Source organism: Tenrec ecaudatus, chromosome 2 (genome assembly GCF_050624435.1).
Source record: "Tenrec ecaudatus isolate mTenEca1 chromosome 2, mTenEca1.hap1, whole genome shotgun sequence".
NCBI lineage: Eukaryota > Metazoa > Chordata > Mammalia > Afrosoricida > Tenrecidae > Tenrec > Tenrec ecaudatus.
This window is the reverse complement of record NC_134531.1, coordinates 112,048,315-112,062,977: the sequence shown is the minus strand read 5'-3', so window position 1 is coordinate 112,062,977 and position 14,663 is coordinate 112,048,315.

Genomic DNA, 14,663 nt, shown 5'->3' with positions numbered 1-14,663 from the left:
TAATAAGATCATCAGAGAAGCTGAAGAAAACTTAAGAGATATGTCTGATGCTATGAAGCGGAACAACATTAGAATTATTGGCTTACCGGAGGAAGACACAACAAAAAAAGGCATCTGCAACAATAGTGAGAGAATTCTTGGAGGAAAGCTTCCCCAGCTTAGTGAATGAAAAGCAGGTAACCATTCAGGAGGCTGAAAGAACACCAGCTGGACTACATCCCAAGAAGAAATCACCAAGGCACATAATAGTTAAATTATCCAACTTTGAGGAAAAGGAGAAAATAATGAGAGCAGCTAGGAAAAAACAAGCAACCACATATAAAGGTTCCAACATAGGAATATGCTCAGACCTATCAGCAAAAACTATGAAGAAGAGGCGAGACTGGAGTAACATATTCAAAAAATTGAAGGAAAGCAATGCAAACCCAAGAATACACTACTCAGCCAAATTATTGATCAAGATAGATGCAGAAGTATGAGTCTTACCAGACAAGTTAAAACTCAAAGAATCCGTGGCTTGTTTCTTGCCTTTTCTGGGTATATGCCCATGGCTTGTTTCTTGCCTTTTCTGGGTATATGCCCAGTAGGGGAACTGCTGGGTCATATGGTAGCTCAATTTCCATCTGTTTTAGATATCACCAAATCAATTTCCATAATGGCTGTACATACCCACAGGTCCACCAGCAGTGGATGAGAGTTCCTATCTCAACACAACCCCTGCAACACTTGTTGTTTTCTGATATTTTGAGTAGGACTACCTTTGAGGGTGTTAGGTGGTATCTCTTGGTTGTTTTAATGTGAATTTCTCTTATGCGTAATGATAGGGAACATTTTCTCATATATTTATTAGCCATTCTGATTTCTTCCCCTGTGAAACTTCTGTTCAGGTTCTATGCCCACCTCCTCAATGGGCAATTAGTTTTTTTCCTCTTGGAAGCTAGCAGAGTATTGTAGATTTTAGTAATAAGGTCTTTTTTTTGGTGTGTCATTGCTAAAGATGTTTTCCTGTGTCCTCTCTAATTACACTCTTGGTGAGTTCTTTTGATGTATACAGGTACTTTATCTCCAGTATATCCCACTTGTCAATTTGTGACTCCTCTGTATTTATGTCCTTCCCTATTTCTGATAGCCTGTGTATTCAATGTGCCAAGGTTCTCAGGTTTGTCCAGATTCCCTCCTCATTAATGGCCTTAATACTTTGGGGTTTTGATTCAAGGTCTGTGATCCACCTTGAGTTTATTCTTGTGCATGGAGTGAGGCAAGGGTCTTGCTTCATTTTTCTTCAGGTAGATATCCATTTTTTCCAGCGTGGCAGCAGCTCCCATAGCAGTGTTAAGCACTGGAGATCACTGTATGCAGCACTGCAGCTGGGGCTGGGGAAGAAGTTCCCTCAGTCACATGTAGGGCCCCAGGATAGGCAGGGGATTCCCCCAGCCACAAGGAGGGCATACAGGACCTCCCCAGCTGCATGTAGGATCACAGATGGCTGTCCGTAGCTCTACCTCCCCACTCACCCCCGGTTTGGCTTGTGGAGTTGCCCTAGCTTGTGCCAAGACTGCTGATGTCCCAATAGCTCTGGGTAGCACCCCTCCCCCCAGGCAGCTGGAACTGAATTAAATTGAATTGGTCCCCTGGCTCTGGGCTCTGGGTGTGTGCTCAGTGAGATATTCTGAAACGGAGGTTTGCTCTAGAGGGTCTTTGTTATGTTGAAAATCTCTGGGCTCTGTAGCTAACTTCTGGCCTTCCTTAGCAAGGGCTCCCTTATTATGCTAATGCATGTTAGAGGACTCATTTGTCAGTTTGTCTTGGACTTAAACAATGAGCCTGCAATTTGAAGTTTTTAGTGAGAAAATTTTTTTTCTCTTTTTTATATTTGGCTTATGGGGTTCCCCGTTTTGGGACTGTCACCCTGTACCCCAGGGGAGGAGATATAGCTTATCAAAGAGGTTGTTTTCTTCTCTGCCAACTGTGCCAACTGGAAGTGAATTCGCCCCTTGGGCTATGGCTACTTACTAAATTTCCTGACAGCTTTTCAATTGCTCCAAATCTATGGCTACCTGCGCTGACCGCGTCCCCCAGGCTCTGAGCACGAGGCAGTTCACAACAGGGGAGCTCCGGTGTGGGGTCCATGACTAGCTTTTAGAGGCTCTCCCCTTTAGGGCATCAGCCTGAGGAAATCGCTACCACTGCAGGACTAGGGTGCTGGTAGCTGCTCTGTCTGGAGCCCATGAGTCCAACCTAGAGTGATTCAGTGCATTCTTGATTCGCTTTGTGAGTGAATTTTTTTTTAAAGCAGGGTTCAGGACAGACCCTAGGACCCTGATTCTAATTTTAGGCCTCCACTTCCCAGTCTGTTTCACCATACCTCACCATTTGGTCTGGCAGCAGGAGCTCTGGGCAGGTAAATCTAACTGTACACCCACCTTCTAAACAAAAATTTTAACATGAAGGTATTGTTTCTTGATATATAATATGGCTTTGCCTATATGAAGGAGATTGTGACACCAAGATTGGAGGAAGGCTTATTAACCTCTAATATGTAGATGACACAATCTTGCTTACTGAAAGCGAGGAGGACTAGAAGCACTTGCTGAAGAACATAAAGGATTGCAGCCTTCTGAGTGGCTTACAATTCACTGTAAACAAAACCAAAATCTTCACAACTGGATCAATAGGTAGCATCATTAAAAATGGAGAAAATATTGAAGTAAAAAATTTCATCTTACCTGTATACAAAATCAGTGCCCAAGAAAGAAGCAATCAAGAGATCAAACAATGCACTACATTTGGTAAAACTTCTCCACAAGGTTTGTTTACAGTGTTTAAAACCAAGGATGTTATTTTGAGGACTACGGTGCACTAGACCCAATCCATGGTAATTTCCATTGCTTCATATGCATGTGAAAGTTTGACACTGAATAAAGAAGACTGGAGAGTAATCAATACATTTGAATTGTGATACTGGCAAAAATATTGAAAGTACCATGGACTGCCCAAATACTAGTCTTGAAAAGAACAGCCAGAATGCTCCTGAGAGGTAAAGGGTGGCAAGACGTCATCTCACGGACATGGGACGTGTTTCAGGACAGATTATTTCCTGGAGAAGGACCTCATGCTTGGCGAAGTGGAGGGACAGCACAAAGGAGGGAGGCTCCGTGGAGGTAGATCGCCACAGTGGCTGCAACAATGGGCTCCAGCATAAGAACAATTGTAAAGATGGCACACGCCTGGAAGCATTGAGTCCTGCAGTGCACAGTGCTGCTGAGTCAGGACCTAGTTGACGGCACCTAAACCAAACCCTTTAGAAGGGGACGTTTCCATCTCTTAAATCCTTTTCAGAATTAGTCTGCTCTCTTCCATTTATAGCATGTGAAAATGGCAATTTTGACATGCTTGAGGAACTCAAATTATGTCCTTTCTAAATGTTCTTAGAGTCTTGGGAACAAAAATAAGCCTGAAGGGACAAGATCAGTATTATTGCAGGCAAAGTTTTCCAGTGAAATTCTCATAGGACAACCCTTGGTGCACTTGAAGAATGAGCGGGTGCATTGTCATGGTGGATAAACAAACAATTGTTAGGCAGCTTAGCCTAGGGAATTGGGAAGTCCATTTACTCATGCCCAGGAGAGCCAGCATAGGACAAAGCTGGATTTTCCCGCCGGTGGGCTCAGATGGGCGTTACACCTGGATTAGCCCACCTGGGCCAGGTGATTGCAATTCAGCCAATGGGATCGACCTGGGGTCGTTCACCACGCTTCCCCCGGGAACCCTTGAAAGGCAGGGACCAGAAAGGAGAGGGACTTGTCTGGTCATCTTTGTGGAAGGAGAGAGATCCTTGCAGGACCCAGAGCAGTCTCTGCCAGGCCGCATGGTCACAGGAATCCTATGGGTGCCGCATAAAACCTGAAACTTTTTAAACTCTCATTAAATTCACTTGGATCACAAGTCCGGCTTCGGCGTGAAATCTTTCTCGTGGGGAGCCAAGGGCTGAGGTTGGAATTTAGGCTGGAGAGAGAGACCTTACACAATCAACAACCTGTTCATGAATCTTCTGGTATTTTTCTCAACCATGCAGTTTTTAATTCTCTTAAAATCTATAACTTCTTAAAACGTCCCTGTGATCATATTGTTTCCTTCAAGGATATCTGTCAAAAATACCCCTGATATTTTTTTAAGTTTTGTGATGTTATTTTTAGTGGGAATTTTTGTTGTGTTGGTATCTTTTTAAATATGAAATTCAAGAAAGGCAAATCTATAAAGACAATAATTATACTAGTAATTTCCTCAGAATATGGCTGGGAGAAATAAGGATCTAATATTAATGAGTACAAGAAAGAAGAACATGGTCTAGAATTTATTGTAGTGATAAAGGAAAACTTTTTAATATGTTTAGATGACTGAACTATGTGATATATGAATTATATGCCAATAAAAATGTTAAAATGAAAAAATATCATTTGGGGTCCCAGTACTAGTTACCATGATCTTCTGAGTTGGTCTTTTGGGAGTGAATTTAATTGGTCCAGCAGATCTCCTAAAAGACATTGTTTGGTTTGGATGATTTCTCTGAAATAAGCTAATAAGACGACGATAAGCGTATTACTGAGAAAACTTGTCTGTAGTTATTCAGTGATCTCAGAGGCGTGCTTATGCATACATTGCTTGGAATAAACCAAAGCATGTATGTAGTAGAACCCTAATAGCAATACATTTGACTTACCATCATCTGACTGTCAATAAGTTATATCTGCTTAGAAGTAGGAATCATATTTAATATAAATTGGGTTGACCTCTTACTTATGCAAAATTGACTTTGAGTTTTCAAATAATTTTCTAATGATTTAAGTCTTCCTTAAATTTGAGTTTTACTTCTAGCATTGTTTTCAAAGAAGGATGAAAAAATAGTATTTCTAGGAGGAATATCTATCGGTACTTGTTCTGACTTCATGTATTCTATAACTGCTTTAAAAAATTCTTGAACTTGGTGCCTTAAGAGAATGCAAATTTATGTTCTTATACTGCAAGAGTTCACAAGTCCAAAATCAGTCTCAGTAATTTAAATGCAAACTGTTGAGTTAAAAGATAAATGAAGAAACAAAAGATTCACAATGTGGATGAACCTGGATAATACTATTCTGAGTCAAATAAGTCAGTCACATGATGAGAAATAGTATTCTATGAGACAGTTATTATAAAAAGTTAATTAAAAGTTTACATATAGAAAGGAATTCTCATTAATGACTACTAAGGAGAAAAACCCACCACGTGTCTGTCAATGTGTCTTACTGTGGTGGTTCGTGTGTCACTGTAATGCTGGAAGCTGTGTCAGTGGTGTTTCAAATACCATCAGGGTCGCCTAAACTAACCAGGTTTCAGGAGAACATTCAGAATAAGAAAAGACAACAAAGAAGGAGTAGGCTGTCAACTTTGAAGCACTTAGCGATAGCAACCTGATGGGTAGCACTGAATCATCGTAGGATAATAAACACCTCATGAGATGGTGTCAGCACATAAACCCTGAGATAGGATGGCCCTCCAGAAAGACTGACAGAGAGTTGCCTTCTCAAAGTAGAGTTGATCACTAGCCCAACAATTTCTTCTTAGAAAATACCTTTTTCAAAAAAGAATGGATTAAAGCTTGGTGGAGTTAGTCTGCAGGACCTCCTATGCTGTTGGGACATGATTAAATATGAGGAGGAAGAGCGGCAAAATCAATAGAAAATCTCGGAAAATTGGAAGGTGTCAAAAATGAAACGAAGCATATGAAGATCAATATTCCAGATGTTAGTGACTTGAAATGATCATTTTGATTCAAAGAATATACAGTGTATTCAGCTGGAAATAACATATTCAAGAGGGATGCCATCACACTCATGTCAAAGTAGATATTTGAAGATTTATTTTGAAGTACAATGCTGTTTGTAACAAAATAATATCTATCTGCATTAAAAATTCCAATCAATACAAGTATTATGGAAATTTACATATAATCACTAAGGCTAGTTACACATAACTTGAAGGATTATACCAACATCATCAATGGGAAATTGATCCAGCATGCAATTAAAGTGCATTGATAATTATTGGCAATTAAAATGCTAAAGTTGGTAACCCAGTCAATGGAAGGTAGTTGGAAAGTCTTTTCTTGCTGACAGAAATGAAGTTGGAGAGACTGTTTACAAGACAAAAGATGTCTTCATAGCAAGCATCATTTCCAACACCACAAAAGGCAACTATACAAATGTCTTTTGTGCTTTGGACTTGTTACCAAGAGGGACTATTCCTTGGAGAAGGAATCATGCTTGATAAAGTAGAGGATCATTTAAAACGAGGACCGTCAATAAGATAGATGGACACTGTGACTGCAACAATATGCTCAAACATAGAAACAATTATGAGGGTGGTGCAGGACTTGTGAGATGTCTTTGTTCTGTTGTACATACAGTTTCTATGGATTGGAACTGATCTAATGACATCTAACGACAAAATGCTGTTCCTATTCCTTGGCTCATAGCCACACATAGCCATTCAAACCTCTAACCTCCATCCTTAAGTCTCTCTAATGCCGATTCACCTGCGTCATCTTATAAGGAGTCCTGTGGTTGTATTCTGCCCATCTGGATCGCTATAATACTCTTCCAACCTTAAGATCTGTAACTTCTTTAAACTCCTTTTTTGCTATTTAAGGTAATGTATAAAAGCCAGCCCCATGGCGAGATATGACATCCTGCACTGACCCATGGCCCTACACGGGACAGCACCTGAGACACAGTGGGGGATGTGGGACTGAGCTGACCCCACCACACTGAGGCAAACACTGGGGGCGTGCAATGGAGTGGCGGGGGAAGCAGAGCAAGGCGGTCCCGAGGGAGTATAAAGGATGAGCTTTCCAGGACGTGGCACCCCATCAGACTCATCTGGAAAACACTCCTAAAGGCCAACAAACAGACCTAGAACTACTAACAGATTTTTTTTTGCTGTCCTTTTGTTTTGTTTTTTCTTTTTTTCCTCTTCTTTTCAATTTTGTAAGTCAGTGGCTTTTTTGTTTGTCAGCGTGTTGGTGTTGCTGCTGTCGAAGCCATGTTCTTATGTGCCACTTGGGTGCTGTCAAAGCCATCTGCATTTGTATGCACATATTACTATATCTGCAGGTCCAACTAGATAAGATAGGTTGGACAAACAATGTGAGAAGAAAATAACGGGACCAACGGTCCTGGAGGGACATGAGAGTGTAGGAGGTAGGGGAAGGGAGGAGGTATTGGCCAGCTCAGGGACAAGGGAAAAACAAGTGGTTCCAAACCAGTAGAGGGAGGGTCTGGGAGGACTGGTAGGGAATGACCAAGGGCAAGGTAACTGAGAGGAATTACTGAAACAAGAATGATGGCTGAACATGGTAGTGGGACAGGAGGAAAGCGTAAGGAAATAGAGGAAAGGAGTAGGAGGCAAATGGCATACACAGAAGCCTAAATACAGACATGTACATATGTAAATATATTTATGATTATGGGGGAAATAGACCTATGTGCATATATTTATAGGTTCAGTAGTAGGGTAGCAGGTGGACATTGGCCTCCTCATGCACACTCCCTCAATACAATAGCACCTTGCTCAGCTAAATGGTCATTCCGTGATACCCACCTTCCCGACATGATCGCTGAAGACAGACGTGTGCATAAGCAAACGTGGTGAAGAAAGCTGATGGTGCCCAGCTATCAAAAAGATATAGCGTCTGGGGTCTTAAAGGTTTGAAGGCAAACAAACAGCCATCTAGCTCAGAAGCAACAAAGCCCACAGAGAAGAAGCATACAAGCCTAAGTGAACACGAGGTGTTGAAGGGATCAGGTAGCAGTTGAAGGGATCAAGTAGCAGACACCAAAGAACAAACCTTCCCCACATAAATGCTGAAGATGAATGTGTGCATAAGGAAGTGTGGTGATGAAAGCTGATGATGTCTGGCTATTGAGAGATATAGCATCTAGGGATTTAAAAGCTTGAAAGTAAACAAGTGGCCATCTGGCCCAGAAGCAACAAAGCCCACATGGAAGCAGCACACCAACATGCATGATCAAGAAAGGCCGAGGGGACCAGGTTTCATACAACAAAGGCAGGGGGGAAATCATATCATCATGAATGAGGGGAGTGCCTGATGGGGAACTAGTGCCCATCTGTAGACAGCTGGTCATCCCTTGCAGAGGGGTAGTGGGGAGGAGATGAGTCACTCAGGGTTCAGTGTAGCAACAATGAAACTCAAAACTTTCCTCTTGTTCTTGAACGCTTCCTCCCCCGCAGTTATCATAATCCCAATTCTACCTTGCGGACCTGGTTAGACCAGGGGATGCACAGTAGTGCAGTAGAGATCTGGAAACACAGGGAATCTGGGAAGGATGAACCCTCAGGATCAGCGGTGAGGGAAGGGGGTGTAAAAAAGGGGAAATCGATCTCAGGGATCTACATGTAACCTCCTCTCTGGGGGATGGGCAACAGGAAAGTGGGTGAGGGGAGACGCCGGGCTGTATAGAGTAATAATGTATAAGTTATTAAGGGTTTGTGAGGGAGGGGGGAGTGGGGAAGGAGGGGGAGGGGAAAAAAGGAAAATGAGCTGATTCCAGGAACCCAAGTGGAAGGTGAAATTTGAAAATGATGAGGGCAATAAATGTATAAGGGTGCTTTACTCAATTGATGTATGTGTGGATTATGATAAGAGTTGTATGAGCCCCAAAAAACGATTTATAAAAAGGTAAAGTTTCAGAGATAAAAATGTAAATATCTCTACTTATTCAACCCACCATAATGGGAGCTGTTTAAATAGCCTTTGAAAAGATTTGTTACATATATTAGCAACAATACTGATTTATATCTGTGCCAGTATCAGATTATGAATTCATTTTCCTTCTATACAAATTTGTAAATAACTGTGGGGTGCTATCATTTTGTAGAGCATGTATATATGAACCATATTGCCTTTGTAGAAGTATGTAGATAAGTAAAGGAGAAACAATGATGCTGGCTAATGCTGGCGAGTAAGGTGATTTGAAAAGGGTTTAATATGATGCTTGAAGATAATTTGTGAATTTCTTGTACTGATCTGAATATTCGCCTTTACCATGAATAATTAAGAGGTGAGAGTCCATGGAAATCTACGGACTGTCCTATAGTGAATTTGTTCACCTGGGCTGACAAATTACTGAGAGAACAAACTATCAGGAATGGTTTCTCTATTTTTTAAAACAATGATTTCCTCTTACTCTGGACAGAAGTAACATGCTGTTCAAAATTATACATCACATAGCAGCAGCTGAGAAGTCAACATATATCACTATCAATGCTTCCTCTATAAAAGCAAAAAAATTACCATATCTAACAATAATTTTCACTTTAACAGAGAGAAAAGGGGACACAGAGAGAAATCAACTTATTCTTATAAATGGTTGGTTTAACACACAGTGAACAAATTGATGTGTAAATTGGCTTTGATGAATGCTTGTGTTAAATATGGTTATTTATTATCAGTTCCATTATACAAATTGGTTGCAAAATTACAGCAAATGTTCTTTATTAATCATACCTTCTCCATGGCTAGAGAACGACTCAAGGCAATTACCTTTCATGGACTTCAGCACCACTAATGCTGATATGCTGAGAAGGGACGACACATTTTATTAACAGAGAAGAAAAACATGCCTTTGCTCTACTTCTTACATGCAAAGATGCTGTTACTTACACGATTTCTTTCATGCAATTAAATCACTCAAATTTCTGGTAACTTTGAAGGAATGGTAGCTGTAGGTGTCAGAAATACATATATTACTCTTCAGGGTATGTCATTTGACATTTAAGCAAATGGCATAGAGCTTGGTCTTGAGGGACTTGTTATTTACTATGGAGCAGATGCATGGTGTCTCCATGCATGCAGAATAGAACTGCTTTATAGGTTTTCAAGACTGTGCAGAATGGAACTGCTTTATAGGGTTTTCAAGTCTGTCACCTTGTAGAAGCCAGAGGGCCAGGACTGTCTTCCATGGTGCCTAGGAGGGGGTTTGTTAGAATCACCAACGTTATAGCCAGTAGTCTAGTGCTTAATTATTTGCAGCATTCGGGGCTTAGAAATGAACAATGATGAGATAGGTGTTATCTGTCTTCCTTTGGCTACTTAGTAGGAGTTTCAGGTATTTGCTCTGAGGTCCACCAACAGTTGGCTTATGTGTCTTGGTGTTTATTTCTTTAGTATGGTATATAAATAACTGCACTATTTTGTTTTTTCTGGGGAAGGTAAGGAACTATTTCTTCTAAGAACTCTTCATGACCTGACTTTTAACCAGAGCAGAACGTTAAACAGTTGTTCATGGAGGTAATCAATCTGAAGTTCATTTTCTTCCATTCTTGGATCTCCTCTGCTGTTCCAGGCTAGTAGAAGCCAACAGTCCATGACCCCAAATCTTTGAACCAACAAAGCTGTGAATCCCAGAAAGTGATCAGTGATCCTTGAGTGCTAGTAGCAAGCATCGTGCTTTGATTTGTTTGCTTGGGCAGCTGTTGGACCTCCTCTGCCTTGACGCTAAAAGAAATGGTGCTCGACTCCCTTTACTAAATGTTTGCTCAAGGATTCAAAGGATGGATCCTGAGGAAAAGGAAGGAGATAAGGAAAAGCACTTCATATTCTTATGGAAACCAGAATTCTAGGATCATTTGGACTGGATAGGTGGGGTAGGGAGCTGAACACATTGTTCATAATTCATTCTTAAATCTTAAACCAAAACTATACTATGAAGTCATTGCTAAAATAGATAACAGGTTAGCCAATTAACAACAAGTTTAGCCTTGAGCGTTGTACTCTTACAAAAATGATCTATATGAATTCAATATTTCATCCATAAAGAAGATGAGAATTTTAAATGACAAAGTCAAAATATATGATAACATAGCAAAATGGTATCATTAAAATGATGACACATCAAGAAGTAAGCAACCATTGAAATTGTCCTACACATGTTGTAATTGGGAATGAATGTATCATGGGCTGTACATACAAAAAAATCCAAAATGAGCAAAACTGCACATGTTGAAATTGGGAATGTATATGCCATGGATTGCACTGGGTTCCCTTAAAATTTGTGTCAATTTGGATCAGGCATATTCTCAGTGGTTTAGTAGTTATGTAATAATACACTGTGGCAGTTATGCAATGAGACTCTATGATGTAATCTGATGTGAGGAAACAATAAAAATATTACGGTGGGATGTTACAATCATTACAACTTATTATAACCCAATCTAGTTTAAGACCCGAAGCACCGTGTGAATGACAGGAGATTAAAGGAGGGAGAAGAAAGAAGGAGGCAGAGGGTCCTACCGCCACCAAAAGAAGAGCCGTGAGTGGAGCGTGTCTGTGGACTTGTGTCCTTCCATGGAAAAACTTCTAGATCCTGGAGAACATTTCTGCCAACATATGTGGCGAGCTCCAAGGGATACAATGACCACAGAGACTGAAAGAACATGAGGGACTTGCCCCAGAGCAGATGGGAAAAAATGAAAGCTTCCTCTAGGACTCCACTCTGAACTTGGACTTCCACTGGAGAATTAATTATTTGTTACAGCCATACACTTCTGGTGTTTCTGTTCTAGCAGTGCTGAATAACTAAGACAGTGTGGTGAAATATATATTGATACCAAAAATACATTTAATTTTTTAAAAATCTAACAGAGTTATCTGAGTTAAAAAAATAATTGGCTCAGGAGGCTCACCTGATCGATGCCCTTTGGATAGCTACGTAAGGGAGGAAGAGAATCCAACTCCACATCAACATAAGACCAAATTCCTCAGGCACTCTGACATTCCTCCATCCTCAGGTCTTCTTTTACCCTATTCTGACAGGAGCTGTTCCTCCTGAGGCACTCTACTTCCGGTCTGAATTTGATAATATGCTGAAATGCCCACACAGAACTCACAGATGACATGTAAAAGTCTTGCACTTATTAGGGAAAGCAACAGATCAGAAAATATTAAGGATAAAGGTTTGGGTTCACAGCAGCACCTCTCAGCAAGCAGTCAAATCTCTCTTTCTAGTTCTCAGCCTCTGAATCACATGGTCCTTTGGTGTCTGCCTCTGTGGTCCCGGAGCCCCCTTGCTGCTCTCCCTCCCTGCCTCCTAGTAGCAGTTGGCGACTCCTCTTCTCTGTCATGCCAGGGATCCTCTTTAGCTTATACCACTTTCGACAGGAATCTCACACGTGCTCACCTGCTGGTGATTCTTCATTCAATGTAGTCATGAGAATCTCTCTTCCTGCTTTGGAGAGGACTCTTTTTATATCCAGGAATAAGCAAATTTGACCAATCACCTGGTTAGATTCCATTACATCTTATTTGCATGTAATGTTCCTACACAAGTCATTTGTTGGCAGTTTAGAGACATGAATGGAACCCTAGTGGTGTAGTGGTACCTCCTTGGGCTGTGATCTGCAAGGTCAGTAGTTCAAATTACCAGCCAGTTCAGAGGAAGACATGACTTTCTATTTCCATAAAGAGTTAGAATCTTTTTTTTAATTGATAAATCTTTTTATTGGGGCTCATACAACTCTTATCACAATCCGTACATACATCAATTGAGCAAAGCACCTTTATACATTCGTTGCACTCGTCATTCTCAAAATTCACCTTCCACTTGGGTTCCTGGAATCAGCTCGGTTTCCCTTTTTATCCCCCTCCCCCTCTCTTCCTGCTCCCCCCTACCCCCTGGTCCCTTGATAGTTTATAAATAATTATTATATCTTATCTTACACTCCCTGGCGTCTCCCCTCACCGACCTCCCCATTGCCCATCTCCCAGAGAGGAGGCTACACATAGATCTCCAAGATCGGTTCTCCATTTTTACACCCCCTTCCCTCCTGGTGTTGCCACTCCTACCGCGGGTGTTGAGGGGGTTGTCTATCCTAGATTCCCTGTGCTTCCAGATCCCTACTGCACCGCTGTACATCCTGTAGTATAACCAGGTCTGCAAGGTAGGATTGGGGTCATGATAATTGGGAGGGGAGGAAGCATTCAGGAACTAGAGGAAGGCTTTGGGTTTCATTGTTGCTATACTGAACCCTGAGTGACTCATCTCCTCCCCTCTACCCCCCTGGAAGGGATGTCCAGCTGTCTATAGATGGGCATTGGGTCCCCATCACGCACTCCCCCTCATTCACGGTGATGTGATTCTCACCACCACCCCACCTTTGTTGTTTGAGACCTGGTCTCCTCTTCCCTTCACGATCACCTATGTTGGTGTGCTGCTTCCATGTGGGCTTTGTTGCTTCTGGGCTAGATAGCCGCTTGTTTGCTTTCAAGCCTTTAAGTCCCCAGATGCTGTATCTCTCAGTAGCTGGGCACATCAGCCTTCTTCACCACACTTGCTTATGCACACTTTCGTCTTCAGCGATTATGTGAGGAAGGTGATCACACCATGATTGTTTTTGTTCTTTGGTGTCTGCTACATGGTCCATTCAACACATTGTATTCACTTAGGTCATGTGCTTCTTCTCTGTGGGCTTTGTTGCTTCTGAGCTAGATGGCCGCTTGTTTGACTTCAAGCTTTTAAGACCCCAGACGCTATATCTTTTTGATAGCCGGGCACCATCAGTTTTCTTCACCACGTTTGCTTACACACATGTCTGTCTTCAGTGATCATGTCGGGAAGGTGGGTATCATGCAATGACCGTTTAGCAGGGCGAGGTGCTATTGTATTGGGGGGAGTATGCGTAAGGAGGCCCAATGTCCATCTGCTACCCTACTACTGAACCTATAAATATATGCACATAGGTCTATTTCCCCCATAATCATAAATATATTTACATATGTACATGTCTGTATTTAGGCTTCTGTGTATGCCATTTGCCTCCTACTCCTTTCCTCTATTTCCTTTCGCCTTCCTCCTGTCCCACTACCATGTTCCGCCTTCATTCTTGTTTCAGTAATTCCTCTCAGTTATCTTGCCCTTGGCACTCCCTACCAGTCCTCCTCTCCCCTCCCTCCTCTGGTTTTGAACCCCTCGCCGTTCCCATCTTGGAAACTTACAGAGACAGTTCTATCATGTCTGATATGGTCATCATGAATTGGTATTGACTCTATGGCAGGTTTTCTTTGGTTTGGCTTGGTTTGGTTTAGAGTGAAAGAGAAATAGAGAGAAGAGCCATGTTAATAAATTTCACTTTACTACAATAGCCTACAGTTAGCTTTAGGTTACCAAGGGCCTTTTAATGAATTTTTAACTTCCCTCCTTCATAACTTCTTTTCCCCAAAGGACATATTCTTACTAGCACAGTAGTTGTGTCAGTCTTTTTCTATCTTGCTGTGCTGTCAAACACGGGTCCTTTCCCCAAATTAATTGCAGGTGCAATATTGTTGCATCGGCTCCAGACTTCATATCTTCATTTGAGTTAGGGGGAAGAGAAAAAAGTAATATGAAGGTCAAAAACATCTCCTTTTAAGGTCACTCATTGAAAGCGGCACATAAAACTTTCATGCACGTATAATTAGTCCAACCTAGCCTGAACTAGAGGGTGAGTGAAAGAGAGGAAAGCTCTTAACACGATTGATTGGCACACTGATTACAACAATGGACTCAAATGTAACAGCAATTGCATGAATGGTGTAGGACGGGGCAGTGCCATGTTCTGTGATACATAAG